Here is an 18,026-nt window from a genome sequence, read left to right as displayed (position 1 = left end):
AATTTTTAATATAACCCTATAGGTTCACACCTGTTACATCGTGTTTCAACTGAGAATATAGAATTAGTGCGAATCGTAGTGCTTATTAGCATCATGAGAGTAACCACATTTTTCTGGGAATTTTGTACCATCGCGAATCGGGGCACATAAGGCTAAGACCAGAATCAGACCAAGTCGGTGAATTCTGTGCTCCAAAAGCCACGCAAAAGCTCCATCGCTGTCGCAGCAGTAGCAATGTTTGAGTTCGCGGAGGAAGGAAGTTTGAGGTCGTTGTCGTTGGGTTCTTGTGTGCAAAAAGTTTGTCGCGACGCTTGGAGACATTTTTAAACAGCGCGAGGAAACTACACTTGGCCTCACGTAGCGTGTTGGTGCTTTGCTCAGCCCAAATAGAAGATGTGTGTACGGCTTCGAGAAACAAACGCTCTGGAACCGCAGGGACGAACCGTGCGCGCGCCTCCCTTGTGCGGCCGGCGTGGTCGTTCAAAAAGCGAACGTGTTTCTACGAACGGCACGTCGCACCGAGGGAAAATGACGTCGTATGCAATTTGAAATCCACATAGCCACGCTACTCTTGCATAGCATTTCGCCAAAGGATCGTGGAGCCGCATGTCGATCAATTTTTTGCTGTCATCGCCAGAAACCTTACCGACGTCTGCACGTAGTCTACCAAAAGAAGCGACGACACGTGCTTCGTCACAAATGTACTCGCTGACGCTGCTCCCGTTGCAGAACGTCGGCGCTCCCCTCTCCTAATAAGGGAGAAGGCGCGTGGTTACGCAACGCTGCGCGTCCTCTCTCTCCATAAGGTAGGGGCACGGCGTCGCGCCAAAAAAAAAGAAAAGAAAGAAAACACGGGCTGTGACGGGTACGTGGGGTCAGGCCTTTACAGGTGTTCTGTGCCTTTACCGCGCGTGTACGAAGTGTTCGTGACAGTGGCTGCTGCGCTGTTTGTATTAAAAAAAAAAAAAAACATGGACCCGACTGCAAGTAGTGGTGGTCGTATGCGTACAGAAAATACACTTATTTCTGCGACCATACAAGGAAACCCGGCGGGCCACAGAAGTGGTCACTTTCTCTTTAAACGAGCCGCCGCAGACACCGTGTGCCAAGTCCATTAGAGACTAGCCTAATCCCACGCTTTACTCCATTAGAAAAGCTGGTAGGAGACTCTGTGGCACTGGGAATCAAATCCAATACTTGCGGCATATAAGGCAGACTCTCTAATCGGTCGACCTCCGTTGCAGTTTTTTCTCCTGCTACCTGACTTGCGTCACGCTACCGCCATCTGGGAAATTACAAAAGAAGGGGAACTGTTCAAGGGGCTCGATTCTTTGTTAGACACCAGGAAATAAACCAACGGTCCTAATTAAGCCTGACTGAAGCATTTCCGGGTTTAAGGGACTGCAAACAGTGGTCTGAGTCTGTGTTCCAATGCAAGTGGCTGCTACTGGATAAAGGAACTCTTTAGCTACATAATGGCATAGTGAACCTGTTTCACTCGACTTGCTCAATTCACGACTATTTATCATATTACTTGGCTATTAGAAACACTGACATTTATTTACCCTACAGACGGGTAACCGTTCTACATACCAGCTTGTTCATTAGAGGTGCCATTTCGATCTTTTACAGAGGTGTGAGGCATTTTCAGCGGAGCTTTACTGCGTCGCATTCACACGAACGCCCAAACATGTACAGCAGGTTAACAACATTGTTAAATGTGGTAACGTTGTTTCGTTTGGCTTTGAAGAATTTCTCATGCAGTGTTGCCCTTCATTTGTCTGCCAGATGCTGCATTAGGTGATAAATGTTGGTTATGCGATGCAAGTTATTTCATGCCTCAGCCATATGTCCTTTGACTGTGTGGTGTGCATCCGGCACTCCAGACCTATCATTGCTGAGTACGAGTGTTCGTTTCATTCACCGAGTCATTGGTGCTTAGCTCCCTAAAGCAGTGTGTTGTCGCCCTGGCAGTCTCAGAAAGCACAGGTTATACAGTGAACTCTCGCTTGTACGAACATGACTATTTTACAATAACCAACTTTTAGAAAATCCCCAGCTGTATTCCTACACATTCTATGCAAAAATCTCTCAGTTGAACGACCTAAATAGTGAATATTTCAGATGAACCCATTTGATTCGCCCACCTGGGCTCATTTCAGAAATCAATTCAGAAAATTTTTGTGTTCTGCAGGCAGGTTCAAATATTGCGTGTTTAGCCAGTGCTCTAGAGCATATAAGACAGTCGAAAGACTGTGTCACAGAAGCAGCACACCAAAACGTAGACTATGGACAGCTTTGTCTATCCTTGCTCTTTAAGAATTCCTGTCTTATTAAAAATTGCAGAATTCTTTTGAAAACACTATGCTTTACACCCCTTTGACCCTATGCTCAGATTTGGATGCACGTTAAAGAACCCTAGGTAGTCGAAATTTCTGGAGCCCTCCACTACGGCGTCTCTCATAATCATATGGCGGTTTTGGGACGTTAAACCCCCCATATCAATCAATCAAATCACCCTTTTGACTTGATATCTGCTGTGCCAAAAGATGCTGCATATTCTAATTATTATTAAATTTGTCAACTTTTAGTTAAAGGAGTGTTCGTTTGCCCTATTAACATGTACCATGTGTTCTTGCATATAACCCGCATGAGAAAACCGAAAAAAAGGGCCTATAAAAAGTGAGGGTGCATGTCATAAGCAGAGGTTATATGCTTTTTTTTTCTTGTAGCGTTAAAGTTGTGGGCGTGGGTTGTATGCAGGGGCGCGTTATTTAAAAAAAATACAGTACATGTTGTTAGTGCATTTTAATATGCACCATAAATCTAAATCCCAGGCTGTCTGCCAAAGCGGCAGGTATATTCATCATCTTGTTTTGTGTGGTACCTAAATTTTTTATGCTGACTGTCCATTTAGTGGCGACGAAGGTGTCTTGGTCGTGGTAGCACCTTGTAGCTCTGTTCACTTGCCCACTGAGTCATTTATTTGTGTTTCACTGGTCTATAGCTTCAGTAAATGTTTAAAGCGACCCCTTTTTGCCTTACACAGAGATTCAGAGGACGGAGATTCACAGCAAACAAAGGTGCAGCCAACGACGGTTGAACAAGAAACGCCCCGAGCTGTATTACCACCACGGATCCGACAAAAGTTTGTAGAATAAAATTACAAAACTTGAAGGATGCTAGCTGATGCCACCAGTGCAGCTTTACAACTGCAGCTTCACGATAGTTATAGCGTGAGAACAAAGCGACGACACAGAGACAAGAAGGACACGTCTCCGTGTCATCGTTTCGTTCTCGCTCTATACCTATCGTCATGCCATACCAACTAGCCCAAGCTGCCACATTGCAGCTTCACATACTGAAATTCACATAATATGTGGTTTTATTGATGCTGTCAGTGTGATGTGTTGTAAGAATGCACTCTTTTGCAAGCTTCACAGTGACTTTGTACGTTTTGTACTATGCTTTCTTGGTCCCTTATGACTATAATTATTGCAGCTATGTAAGCCACTAGGAAACTTCTTTGAATTTCTCTGAAAGGAAAGGCTCTTAGTTGAAGGAAAATTTGTCCTACATGGGCGTTGAACCTGACATCAAGTCCTTTTCATGGGGGATCAATTTAGCCTACCGGGATTCTATCAATTGGCAGCACAAGGGCAAATTAGTTCATAATTCAATACACATGGAGAATGTATACTGTAAATGAGTTCTGGAAAATCGTGCAAGGTAACAGAAAGATCGTAGAGACACAAAATGATCATTTATACCACCTCCAAAAAAGAGACTACTTCTATTGCTTTTATTACGGTTCTCACACTTTCACATTCTCCCTCCAATACCTGTCACTGAGATGTGTGTGTGTATGCATTGTATGTTGTTGGTTGTGCAGTGCTATTGTTACTTGCATAGAATACTTTAAGTACCATTACTTGAAGTACTACTTAGAAGAGAGAACTAATTTTTATATCACCTGCATTTCTTTTTTTTTTCGCTTTGTTAGTGCAAAGCTCAGTTGTTAGAGTCTCTAATCATGACATGGTGAAGTCAGAAACGCTAAGCATTTCATCTGAATCTTTAGCACTATGTATAGGTGAAGTCATGCTGGAAACATTTGTGGAACAGTGACAGGTAGGCATGACAGAAATTACATACTGACATTGTTGGGAAGCGGCAGAATATGCCAGTAATGCTCTTGGCGTATTGCTGGCAGCAGTTAATGGCAGAATCAGTCTACAGCTATTTGTATTGCACAGGGAAACAGCAGAACTCCATGCACTTTCACTTGAAAACTCATGCACTAGTGAAATCACTCAAGCATGCTGCTACGAAGTGAGTGTAAATTAATGTTGTTGCCATGGCAGTGCTGCTTTGTCAGCATGAACTTTGTTGATCACATATTATACACATGGAAACATGCAATGGAGCATGTGATGTAAAGACTGCAGTTTTAAGAGCTCAGAGTTGTGGCCTTAAGTAACAGGAGGCTAAGTATATTACTATACTTTGAATGCCTCCTATGCTCAGGGCTGAGGCTCATGACATACCACTGTTAAAATTTTATGTTGGCTCAAACTATGATTTCTATTTAAACTGCGAATTGCATGGCTGGTTCTATCATAACTCATAATCTTTTTCATTTAAACTAACATCTCGTTACACATTCTTCATGGTTACCAGTCCCTTATATGTAAATAACTTCTTATTTTGACTGTTATATTACGATGAAAAGAAATGAAAACAGCTTAGCAGCTTTGTGCTCCAGTTCTCACATTTTTTTTCATCATGTACTAACCTTGGTGGTAATAAGGACACTAGAAACATCCTTGATTGTATCACAAACAGTTGTGGTGTCTTAAGACTACCAGCCACGTTGCAAGTACCTGAAGAGCAGTGTGAACAGTGCGTCATGTAGGTGCCACACTGTTTGCATTTTGTTTTATCACGATGGTACTAACAGTGCATTTAGCCTGAAATTTGTTTCTGTTTTGTTCCAAGTCACATGCACAGTTAATATACCTTGCATAAATGCTTAATTACCAATTATAATGTTACCTGTTGCTGAGTGTGTTATTGCATTGTATGTGTGTTGAATGTAATATCTGCTCGAATTTTTCAGCTTTTAGATGTTCTGCTGCCTAAAAGTGGGAGTGGTCATGAGAATGGCACACTCAAGTTCTTATTTTAGCTGGTTAGAGGACCCCCTTTGTTGTAACAGAGAATACCCAGTTTTTGAACTCCTTGCTGCCTGTTCAACTCAGTGTTCAATGCCTTCATGGTTCGCCCCCATGGAGGAAGGAAATACTGTTCGACCCTATCATTTAATTCATGTCATTTCTTCCTGCAGCCACTAAAAACTTTATTTGCCTTCCAGAAGCAGTTGCCCTTGAGAGTAATCCAGAAAGATTTGAAAAGTTTTTAACTACGCCCTTTTGTTTAAAAAAAGGTATACTTTTCTTACAACACTGTTGTTGCATAGTTTAAAATAATGTCGCAAATTATATTCTATATACCATTTTGACTTGGGTTTAAATGCCACCTATAATTGTCAGTCTGTTGGGCCTTTTTTGTTGTTATTGTTATTACTTGCTCTCTTCCATCTCTGTGATTTACCTCCTTTTGTTTTGGTGAACATCAATGCTGAAACCTTGTTTTCTCTTATGTGCGTTGTATTTGTTATGCACTTGGTTCTTCCTCATAAGCATTCGCTCTGTTGTAGTAACTTCAATATCGTTAACCCTCCTCCCTTCTATATGTGACGCTATGATGAATGGGAGACGTGGCCTGGCTCATACTCCATGTTTATTCTATCTCTCACTTCTTCCTTCTTTGCCTCTACCAACCATCGCTTCATACGTCACACGATTCCCCCTCCCCCCGAAAGATGGCACTGGTTACAAACTATAACAAACTAAAGAAGTGAATGAACAAAACAATGCCCAAATTCACAGTTTCACGTCCAGACGGAGTTCCACAATCTCACGAAATCTTCAAGGCCGATGGAGCAGTCCGATGAATTTTATGACAACTCTGGTGGGCGAGGTTGACTGTTGCGTTCTGGCCAACTGAAGCACGCCTTGAACGTAGAAATTACTGATGACACAGCGATTCTCGTCATGAATGAACAAGGGTCGAAGTACTTGTAGCATTTGAGAGTCGGATGTCGTAGGCACGGAGTTCTCCGTCGTAGACGCCGCTTTCTGTGTCGTGGCTGAGACAGAACGAGTGCTTGCAGCCTGCATGTGCGAGAACTGAAGCTGATGGTATGATGCCTTTGTTCCTTCATTGTACACGTGGTAGCTGCACGTCTCTTTCGTAGCTTTCTGTGGTCTTCTCTCAGTTTGTTGAATCGTAGACACGGCGTTGAGAACTGGCGCAGAAAACTTTGTCGACGTTGCTTTCTGCGAAGATGGCTTAGGCATCGACTTCGTCTTTGCTTTTTTAATTGATGTTGTCTCTGATGATCTTTCAGCCACAAGTGTACTCGTGAGGAGGTTTCACTTGATCGTTGTTCTTGTTCGAGTAGCCGTTGCAGTTCTTGGAGTTCGTGGAGTTGCCTTTGTTGAAATTGTTCGTCTTCTTGTGAAAGTTCGTCAGATGGGCCTCTTTCAGGAACATGAGTCTGCTTTTCTTTAGATGGTGATGTGATAAGTAGATTGTTGGTAGTCGACACTGTACTGCTAGGCTTGTCCTGCGATGAAAGCAGCGTGACAGGCTGATGAGAACGCTCCCAAGATGGTTGTGAGTCATCCTTGATTGTAAATGCTTCTGTCAGTTGACAATGCGCCGGCGTTGGTGGATTCGAAATTCCTGCAGTGCTTTGACTCACATGTGTGTTGTCACTTGACGATGAGAGCGCAACAGACATGGCTTCAGGTGGTTCTGATGGCGTATGTTTTTCTTTTTGCAGCGTAGTTAGGCTGACAATGTCTGTCGAACGACCCTGGTCCGAAACGTCAGGGTAGGGGCTGGTATTGTGAGGATTCACTAGCTCGTCACGCGTGAATTCAGTCGCACGCTCGAAACCGTCTGGGCCTTGTGTGTGACACGAAGCATCAAGGAATTCGGCTGGTTCAGTAAAATGTGAAGTGTTGTGGTGCAGTGAACACGTTGAAAATGCCGATTTCATTGTTCTTGGGAAAGCCGGCTTTAGGTTTAGTCTTTTGCCGAAATGGTCTAAATTCCTTTCGGTATACGGAGGTTTTACCTTGTCTGTTGTGACGTGCAAGTTACCAGTCGGTGTTCGAATGCGTGACATTTTTTCGGAAGAGTCATATGATGGTACAATGGTGGTATATTTTCTTTGAGGTCTCGTTTGAAAAATAGGCTTACTGCGGGAAGACTTTGCGTAACTGTGAAGGGTCAGTTGAAAAGCCTTCCGCTGATGAGGTATGAACAGGTCTTCATCGTATTCTTTGAAACGAATGATCATTTCTTCTTTGATCTTTTTCCAAGACTCATCGTTCTCGAAGATGTGGGTGAGGTAAAATTTGAATGCCTCACCTGAGATGTAGTCAGTAAAGTTGATGATCATCTCCCGTTCCGACCATGATGCAGCGGTAGCGTGGAGCTCGAACAGGTCGAACCAGTCTTATACGGGTCCATCGTCCGCTGCTCCGGTGTACTTGGGGACGGGAAGGTCAGTAGATGCTTCTGACATGATGCTGGTCGATGCGTAATGCTAGGCGCTTGCACGGTTGTCCATGTGTGGTCAGGGTGTCTTGCGTAGAACTGCGTCGATGCTGAGCGACTGATGAAGGGGCAGGCAGGTCTCCATCCTGTCGACTCTTGTGACGCTATGATGAATGGGAGACGTGGCCTGGCTCATACTCCATGTTTATTCCATCTCTCATTTCTTCCTTCTCTGCCTCTACCAACCATCGCTTCATACGTCACATATATAATACCCTATTGGGGCACTTATAGGGTCCTTGCAACACTGTTTGAAGCAACCATCCAATGGTTTCATAAAAGGAGTTAGTTGCTGCATGAATCGACTGCCACAGAAATCTTTAGGATCTGTCAAGTACGAGCACAGTCACAGAGATTTGTTGCATGCTGTGATTGCTTTTCTTTTTGACTTGTCCTGATGAGTGCGCTGGAACCGAAGCAGTGAGGGATGACAGAGGGAAAATAAGTTACGTCATCGCGTTATGACCTCGAGCACTTTTTCTCTCTCTCTTTTTTTTCTGAATATGCAGTTTACTCTTAGTGCGATTTCGAGCACATGTGCAGGCATTTGGCAGCATTTTGTGGTGACTTCAGAAACTCGGCAGCTTATGGTGCTCAAATCAGCAAGTGGCTGTAAATTTGGGTTATGACATCATTTGTAGGAAGGAGGAACAATATCTAGCTACTTCAAGAACCAAGTGTAACTTCCAGGCCACATGTGGCGCACTGTTATGTTTGGCTCGCATGTTCTTTGGATCCTTCACTCCCGATTGGCAGCATTTTCTGACCATGCTTAAAAAGTTTTGCAGGGCCCCTCCAAGGTTAAGTAAATTATTACAATGAAGAAGTGAAAATTCATCAAGTTTCAGTGGCAGTTGACTAATCTAGTATCTTGCTGAAAACATTTTATTTTTATGCGCAGTTTCTGCGGTTGTCCCCGTCAAGCTGGAGCCACCCTTTCAACGTTTCAGGAGTGAGGCATGGCATCTGATGGATGACGACGCGACAGCCACGACTGGGGGCCCACGAAGTGGCAGGTGTTCCCGCAAGTGCGGCTACTGTGGGAAGCTGTTCTGGCGGAAGAGTGACATCGACAGACACCTCCGCATCCACACTGGCGAGAGGCCCTACTCTTGCCACCTTTGTCCCATGGCATGTGCGCAGAAAGAGGGCCTCAAGCGCCACTTGCAAGTGCACGCGAATGATGGGCCGTATCAATGCCGCTTTTGCCAAAAACGATTCTTCAGCATCAGGCATCAAGAGAGGCATGAAGCAGTGCATGTGCGTTTGGCTGCTCATGACTAATGGGTCTTTAAATTATTTTGAGCAGATTCGTGTGACGAGCCTTACATCATGCACCTGCATACGCAAAAAAAAATGACATACCACTGAAACAATAAAAACCTACAGGCATAATTTGTATGACTAATTGCAAAACAATATTGTTTACTTCATATCTTTAAGCTACTACATTTAAAAGTGAAGCAGCCTCACCTCACAATAACTCCATTCTCAGTAAAAAAAAATTGCTTCAAATATTCTTTTTTTCCTAAGACTTTGACTGAATAGAATAATTTGACTAACACTCAAGTTACTGAATATTCAATGTCTTCATTTACTGCAAATATCTGCTAATTTCTTTCCAATCTCCAACATGATCTCATTCAGATATGTATTTCATTTTTTGCCATTTCTTATATAGTTCATGTTTCGTATGCATTCTATATTATTTGTATTCTACTATTGGAAGCAATGTTTGCTACCTTTCAATATTTTGCTGGCTGAATTTTTTTTACCAGACGATGTATTTCCACCCTGCTAAAATCCCCTATGGGGATTGAAGGATCTGTAAATAAAAAATTTTGAAAAAAACTTATGCTCGTGCTCTATCCGATGTGCAGCGTGACCACCCTTACTGCACATGCGCAACAAGTGGGCCAAGCACTGCCAGAACGCGTTCACGTGCTAGCGCGTTCGGGCCTGTGTAAGAGACTGTGGCCTCTCCCCCTTACACTCTCTCAGCATTCACGTGATGGCGTCGGTAAATGATATTCTGCAGACGCGCAATGACAACACATGTGCTTTCCCGTGGCGTGGCGATATAACTCGCGTGACGTGCTCCAACAAGACTTTGGATCGAGTAACAGCGCCGTAAACTTAGTGAATTCATGGTGTCCTCCACTTGCAAGGAAGCATTAATATCGGGCAAGGTGCCCGTAATGAACGGAACACCAAGTTGACTCATGCGCTGCTTCGCATGCCACTCATAGTTTCCTCAAGTAGGAGATGATGTAATTTTTTTTTCGTGGCAGAAATACGTCACTAAAGTCTTGATGGGCCCCAACATAAAACAGTTTGACGTAGAAAGAAACGACTGGGGCCACCCTGAATGAGTTCAAAGGGCTGGTGGCGAACTTAGCAAATTGGTTCAAGTGGCTGTGACTCGGAGATTAATAAGAATCGTCGTCGTATTATAACATCATGAAGAGTTACCTAGTGCAGAATTACCTGCTCAACAGAGAATCGCTAGCAGGTATGTAGTGCCGAATTTGGCCAAACCCTACACTACTCACGGCTGGTTCCCTGAGAATCAATAAAAGAAAATAAACAAATTGTTAAATTAATTAACAAGCAAATAAATACATGCACAAATTTGTCAAGAAATTACCATATACATAAATAAATAACTTGAGCGTTGCAGTTGTCCCCCGTGCAATCACGAAATCGAGGTGAAATCGCTTTAAAGAAGTGTACACTAAATTCAGAAATTGTAAATAAATAAATAAATGTGCTAAACAGCTTTGCTAATAATTCTTGCCGCATGAATCGGCACGAATTTCTTGTTTGGTTTCGGCTTGTAAATGTATAATTCATTAAATAAACCGAGTCTAAATTCGTTTATCTTTATCGGGGCTTTAGAGTGAAGCGTTTCGTAGCGAAAACAGAAAGAACACGGTGAAGCAAGCCATCTATGTCGTTCAGTTCTGTGTGACATAAGCAGAGGGGTAATTTTCTAAGAGACCGAAGTGAAAGCCCACTAGACATGTCGGCAAAGAGTGAAACAAAACTGAGGGGGTTCACCCAGCTGCACGTTTATTTTAAACAATTTTGATTTTTTAAAATATGATTTCTTATTATATGAGTGCTCTAGTTCTGAAGTCACATGATGGTAGTTGGGGCTCAATGTGTGTACAGAAAGTATTAATCTAACTAATTTAATCATTTCATGCAATAATGCTTGCACTGACATTATACTGTCGTTTTTCAGAAGGCGATTCTCGCTCAATTTGTTTAGGAATTTACAGGATATACCGTAGCTAAGAATAAAACTGCTTTCCAACCTAGTATCACTCAAGTTTTGAGGGACTGTGAAGTTCCGTGAACATCTAGTGATCACAAACCTGTGTTTTCATTTCATCTCATTTGGGATGCCACCACGAACAAAAGCCACAGCAGCGCCTATTGTTGATGCAATGTTGCCTCAAAGTTGCAAATGTTATCATAACATTTCGAATTTTGTTTCAACGTTATGGCAACAGTGCATGCTTGTATGTGCATTTCAAATGAAGTGAATTTTTCAGTAAAAGCCTCTCAAACAAGTTCTAAAATACAACAGCCTCCATATGTGAGGCGATAGTTGGCATAACTCATTTGTAAACTCATTATCCATGTGCATGCTTACTGTTACGGTTACAGTGGAAGCACAATAAAAAAAAATCGTAGCTTTTTTGAGACCACTTAAACCAAGGCTAGATGAGGCTGACTAGACCTGATGTAGCCCTCACCTCTGTTTTTACCTTCAAGTCGTTATTATCTATATTAGTCATGATCAGCCTGCTTCAACTCCAGTGCAGGATGAAGGCCATTCTCAACGATTTACAATTTGAATTGGCTACTTTGTGAATGAAAAGGTTTTCATTTCATCACTCTACCTAGCTTCCTTGTACCTGCATTCCCATGCCTTGGTATCTATTCCGCTGTTCTCACTCACCATCATTTATTCCTCCTATGCACTGTCCTATTCGTCTTGCCTCCATTCACATTTTTTCTGTCGACAACAACTGGGATATCGACTACCCCTCATGGTGTGACAGGGGGAGAAGGACCAGGAGGTAAAAGGCCCCTGGGCGCCACTCGGGAGGGGGCGGCGATCTGAGTATGCCCGACGTGTGCCCGGAGACAACAATGTCTGGGTACACAAATAGGGTGCCAGCATACCCAACCAAATGAAAAGGTTGCCAATGCCCTTTTTGTTTTGCCAACAAACAACCCGTCAATGACCAAGGGTTGGTTTAGGAAGAAGTTGGACGATGGTCGTGACCCTACTCTCCTTCCAAAATAGCGGCATTTTACGTTTGCTCAGATTAGCTACTGTATTATTATTAGAGCACGGAGGGGATTCACCCAATGTAAGGAAAATGGGAGGATTAATCTTCATATAAATGCTAAGAATCACTGACTGCGTTTCACACATTGGAAAGAAATGTGAATGACGCAGGAGTAGTTAATGTTGACCTTAAAATCCAGATGGAGAATGAAATGCACAAGTGGCATGAAATTTTTACGCGAGTCCTCCACTGCATGGATTTCCTTGCTGCAGGGAACCCGCTATTGCAAGGGCACAGAGACAGTCTTCAAACTTTCGGTGCAAAGTCTAGAGCAAACTCAGAAATTTCCTCCAGTTTTTCACCTAGTCATAAAGCAACGCTGTGCATACATAGAGTCATCTCTGATCCACATTGTACGTATCATTGAATTCATTCACATGATGGCTGCCACAGTTCGCGGGCCTTTGCTCCGAAAAATCAGTAAAGCCAAGTGTTATAGCATTGTGTTTGACACAACTCCCAACCAGGCTTACCGAGAGCAAGTTTTAGAGGTTATGTGATTTGTGGAAGTTGACTTCCATAAGAAATCAGTGGATATTTAGAAGAAGTCCTTCCTCGGTTTTACACAGGTAAGAGAGAAAGAGGCTGAGAGCCTCATTGACGTGACCTTGAGCAAACCAGCACCCTCTGAGTAACAGGATGGGCCAGCTTGTTCGAACTCTGCTTCAGTCACGTTCGTCGTCCCAACTCCTGTGTCTTCACCCACTGACAGAAATGCCACGTGCGGAGGGTGTTATCGATTTTTGGACTTTATGCAGAAGCATGACGGCGATGCCAATGGCAAAAACCCATTGAGTGTGTCCATGTTAATGTTATCACAATGAAAATTCGTGCCGAGGCAAAGCTCAATTTGCTGCAGTTTACAGAGAAGCAACTTTGGTTTTCAGGCTATGTATATTGTTTTTCACCTAGTCATCCAAAAGTTTACCACATGTAACAAAAGAGCAACAGATCATACAGGCTAGCAGTCGAAAGAAGCAAAACTGGCCCATATAAACAGACTGGAGGTAAGCTGGATGTGCACATCCTGTCACTCAAGACATACAGGATAGCAGGCAAAACAAGCTAGACTGGTCCATAAGTGCTCACCTCAAGTGAGCATGATAAGCTCACTAGAGGTGAGCACGATGTGCGTATCTAATCCCTCAAGGTCATTCATGATGGAGCAGACCATGGTCAAATGTAGCCAGTCTAGAGCATTTGTCTACCTTCTTTTACAGAGACTAACAGCGTTTTTATGGTATACTCTTTTTAGCACAATGGAAAGCACACCACTCATTTAGAGTGTTTAATCACAGAATAATAAAGGAGAAACTGCTGTGAACCATTCGTAATTTTTTTTTTATCTGCAGCAAATATGAAGTCATGCACACGCGCGAAAACATATGCTGCAAATGGGAGGTGTGAGAGCAGTTCGTGTTCAAGCATGGTGGTTTACATCGCGTGCGTAAACTTTGTGTGCACGTGGCGTGCCTTGAAATTGGTGCGCTGGCAGCCATGAAGGCAACGCTGCTTCTCACTGCGCAACTCCTTTTATGTCGGCTGGATGATGATATAGATACTCAAATTTTGAGGACAGGTGTGCATATGACAGCACATTAGTCTACGCGACCACATACAGCAAAGTGGCTGACTCCAAATTTTATAATCCTGCTTGAAATTCGTTTTGCTAGGCTGCGCGCCATAGCAGTTTTTGTTATTCTTAAGCACAATGCCAAAAGAACGCTGGAATTGTATCACGGTCTTATCATTTCTACAAGGATCTCATCACGCACAATCACACATTCTCGCCAGTAGTCAGTGAACGCCTCATGCACAAGTCAAGAGACTTTGCAAGGTTTGATGTTGGGCAAATGGGAAAAAAAGGAAAAAAAAAACGGGTAAGAGTTAGTCAAAAGCCACCATGTATGTAAGTGAACGGCGTGCTAAATGTGACGTAAATGTGTGACGTCATGACGTCACGGGTGGCCAAAATTTGATGGCGTCATCAAGAAGTCACAAATATAGTATGACGCACGGAGGAAGAAAAGGTTTTTAGATGCGGAAGCATCTTATACTCGCGCCTTGTAGTGCGCCGTCCGCGCCGTCCGCACCGCTTCTCGAACATTCGACAGCTGACGCGCGCGCATGCGCCGTCGCGCCGTCGCCCACTCTTCCACCATCTGTGCATCCCTTCCTCCTCTACACACCGCGCGTGCTTCACTCCTCCACCATCTGTGCACCCTTCCTCCTCTACACACCGCGTTCGACATCTACAATTCTCCTGATTCTCCAGTGGACGCGCATGTGGCGTCGCGCTTCGAGAACATTCAACAGCTGACAGTGCATGCGCCGTCGAGCTGTATATATACTCAAGGTCGGCGCTCGCTCGCTCAGTTGCCGCTCGTCGGTTGGTTTGTACGGCGCGTCGACGTCCAAGGTCGCGGTGAAATGAATTCCAACGAATCCACAAACACAAGGATCGACGTCCCTTCGACCAGCGCCGCCCTTTCGCATACGTGTGTACGTGTTCACTCATTTAACACCCCCTCCTACAACCACGTTAACCAATTTAGCCATCGACCCAAGTAAGTCGCAATTTAACACCCCATTTCACAACCACGTTAACCAATTTAGCCATCGACCCAAGTAAGTCGCACTTTAACACCCCGTTAACCAATTATATGCTCCGCATCCTCCTCAGTGTTCCCCCGAGGGAAGCTGCGGGCAATTTTTTCCTTCCTCCGTGGTATGACGTTATGTGTAGCGTCACGTCGTAATCGGGAGAAATAATAAAACACCAAGTGAGGTTTCAATTTTTAGCGATGAGGGATTATTACACTCAACTGAGAAGAAAAGCAATGACGGCTTTTGCCTTCGAGTTGTCAAAATGTTGGCTTTAAAACACGGTGCTTCGAGTTTTTTTTTTTTTTTTAAGAGCGTCACTACCGTGTGAGAGCCATGGAAGTATTTTGGTCACTTTACTACTTCGTTTCCAAGGCTGTCAACAAGCAAGACCGCGCAACGAGTCTCTGACAAATGAAGAACGCCAATAAAGAGCCATCGCTGCCGACATCAACCATGTTTTGGTTCGGCGACATGAGGAAGGAAACAATCTGACGACCACAGCCACCACACCTACTTTCGCTGACCGTATTGGTATTCCAGCCACTGTAGTGTTGATTAGTGAAAATTGTAGCACACTTTTGCAGTGGCGCCTTAAGTGGTGTTTAGTATTTTGACAGTTTTCGCCCTGTGCATCTTCGTTGCCGCACGTGCGTGTGCCGAGGTGGAGTGCGACCGTCACCGTGTGTTGTTCGTGGCTTACACAGTGCTTGTGGCTGAAGTCACGCGAAATTGGTGCCGGAGGTGATCTACTAGACTGTGTGAAAGCCTGCCACATGACGCGGACCGTGACAGCAAGCTTCCACGAGCATGGTACGACCAGCAGCTGCGAATGTGACACGGTAGTGGGGATGGGCTGCGCCGTCCTTGCCGCACTCGAGCGATGGGGCCTCACGTGAGCGACGCAGTTGTTTCGTGCAGTCCAACGAAATGGTCAGCGTAAATTGACGGACGTTGCAAAAAAAAAAAATAGCGCCTATAATTGGACTTGATGGCTTTACCGATCTCTATATCGTGTCGCCCGTGTAACAGGGGTCAGGGAAAAACGACGTTGGACTAATTAGTGTTGCGTTGTCTGAAGTCAGTCATAGCGCGGAAATCAAGCAGAGAACGTCAACTCTAGCGCTAACTATCGACGTTTTTCTTTATGGCAGCAAGGCAATATATACATGCGAAAACAGCCCTCTCCACACGCGCGAGACTACATACTCAAATCTAAACAAGGATAATGAAAGCATCTGTTTAGTCGTCATTGAAACATTCCAAATCGCAAGCTTAAGGGGCGCGCACACGAAACTTTTCAGTTGTTTTTTTACATCAAATAAAAAGCCAAGTCTTCCAGAGCCTAGAAAATGTGCTACTGAGCATGAATGCTCCCAGAAGAAGAAACTACAGTAATTTTTTAAAATCTGGTTGTGATCCCTACTGTACGCCGGTTTTACAACACGGTATGACGTTCTCGCCATGTGCTTTCTCAGCATCTCATGATGACTCCGCTGCTGCTCCGCACTGTGGCCCTGTTGGTGATGCACGAGCGGCCGTTTTGATTGTTTTGGTGACACAAAAGTGGTCGTTTTTTTAAGTTTTGGTACCTGACGTCATCGCAGCTAGTCAGATTGCTGCATTAAATCACCAGAATTAGTATTCTAGCTTAACGTCAAACTGTTCTTTATGTCAGTAGGGGTGCCATGGGAAAATTGACTTTAATATAAATATAAAATGCATTGTAAGTATTGCTGAGCTTCATCTCTGCTCAGAGCTGTCTCTGTATACAGGAAATTCGTGTGGCAGAGTAAGCTTGCCTTCGAAAAATAATGTTGGTTCTTCTTCAAAAAGTGCCTTTCAGGTACATGATGTGCCGTTTGCTTAGAGGTGTTTAATTTCAACTGACACACGAAAAAACCTATTTGTCAATTGAGTATGCTTTCTCTACCACACGCATGTTATCTTGGTGATGTCTCTCAAAGTCCTACGAGCACGAAAGTTCGCTAAGCACCCACAGGGTGCGCAATGAAGAGCCAGACTGCTCCTTGCATAAAAATGTACAGTCAACCACAGAAGCTTGCAGACCATGCAAGCGTCTGCCAAACTGCCATTCTGTTTCACCTAGTGGTGTGTCATCTACTCTCGACTGCAGTGCTAGGCGGGAAACGGGTCTTCTTCTTATTCACTGGCCTTTTAATTTTTTACTGCCGCGTAGCGCATTGTTAGTCCGCAGTTCGCATGCAAAGCCTTTATCTGCAGTATAACTGTCGCATTTGTATTTTGATATCACGATCAAAGCCATCACGGTGTGCCTCAAACAGCGTTCCATTGGCTTCTTATCAGTTTATTATAGAGATGGCAGCTGATAACAGTTATGCTCATAGACTGCTCTCAAGGCAGAAGCACATAGATGCAGATGCGAAAAAACACTTCACATTAAAAAGTGAGAGAAAAAAATTCTTTTTTACCCAGTCAGAAAAGAGACAGGCCACAGGTTAAGAAAGGGTTGCTGCTCGGGCGCTGCGTTGCTGTCCATTGCCGCTGACGTAGTAGAAGTGCAACAAAAAGGCTTTTCGCCACGCACTCCCATGGTCCTTAAAGATATGTGGTCGATTGTATGTCAACCATACCAGTTGATGCCTCACACACGCATCTCAATGAATGTAAAAAGAAAAGCAGGGGAGCAATTTGTTTCTTCATTGTGCAGCCTGCATGTTTGCACCAGAGTTTCGTGCATGTAAGTTTTTGTGCAGTTGTAGTCAAGAAAAAGTGCGGGTGATAGAGGGGGTGATACACAATCCACGAAAACCATTTTTCATGTGACAACATGGCTTAAATATCTGTAAACAAAAAGGAAATAACAAACCTAGAAGGCATTTCTCAGGCTTGTGATTCGAAAGGCTTTAATCACGACTGAAAAGATGCTTCCATCATTTTTACATAAATTTGATTGTATGGTCTCGCACGTCCAGCGCAGGCTGTTTTAGTTTCTACGTATTGCCTTGGTGCAATACAGAAACCAGTTGTTAGTCGGCGCTCATGTTGACGTTCTTTCATCGTCCGTGTTGTACACACCATCATTCCATCAGATTATGTGTTTTGCTTAGTTAATGTTTATGTTGAGGGTGTGAAAGGTGGAGCTCGTGAGATTTTTAAGGGAGCTACCGCTCTTCCGTTCTCCCTGACAGCGCTGCTCCTGCTATGTTAGTTAACTAGTTATGGCAGAACAAAAGTTTGATGGTAATTAAAATCTTGCACTGATTATATTGATATTTATGACAATCACCACATAATTTAATAATATTTAAGCTAATTACATGCTTTCCAAATTTTTTGTTTTGTAAGAAAAAAATAATTGGAAAGTGGAACTGAGCAATA

General features: G+C 43.7%; 1 long non-coding RNA gene across 1 annotated transcript; it reads left to right on the top strand.

Moving 5' to 3' along the window:
* Nucleotides 1–241: 241 nt before the first annotated feature.
* Nucleotides 242–9,261, top strand: LOC142771764 (uncharacterized). The gene is made up of 2 exons (XR_012886128.1): nt 242–806; nt 8,594–9,261. It is a non-coding gene; the product is annotated as an uncharacterized LOC142771764 (long non-coding RNA).
* Nucleotides 9,262–18,026: the final 8,765 nt, after the last annotated feature.

Source organism: Rhipicephalus microplus, chromosome 9, assembly GCF_043290135.1.
Source record: "Rhipicephalus microplus isolate Deutch F79 chromosome 9, USDA_Rmic, whole genome shotgun sequence".
NCBI lineage: Eukaryota > Metazoa > Arthropoda > Arachnida > Ixodida > Ixodidae > Rhipicephalus > Rhipicephalus microplus.
This window is presented reverse-complemented; position numbering and strand designations above follow the sequence as displayed.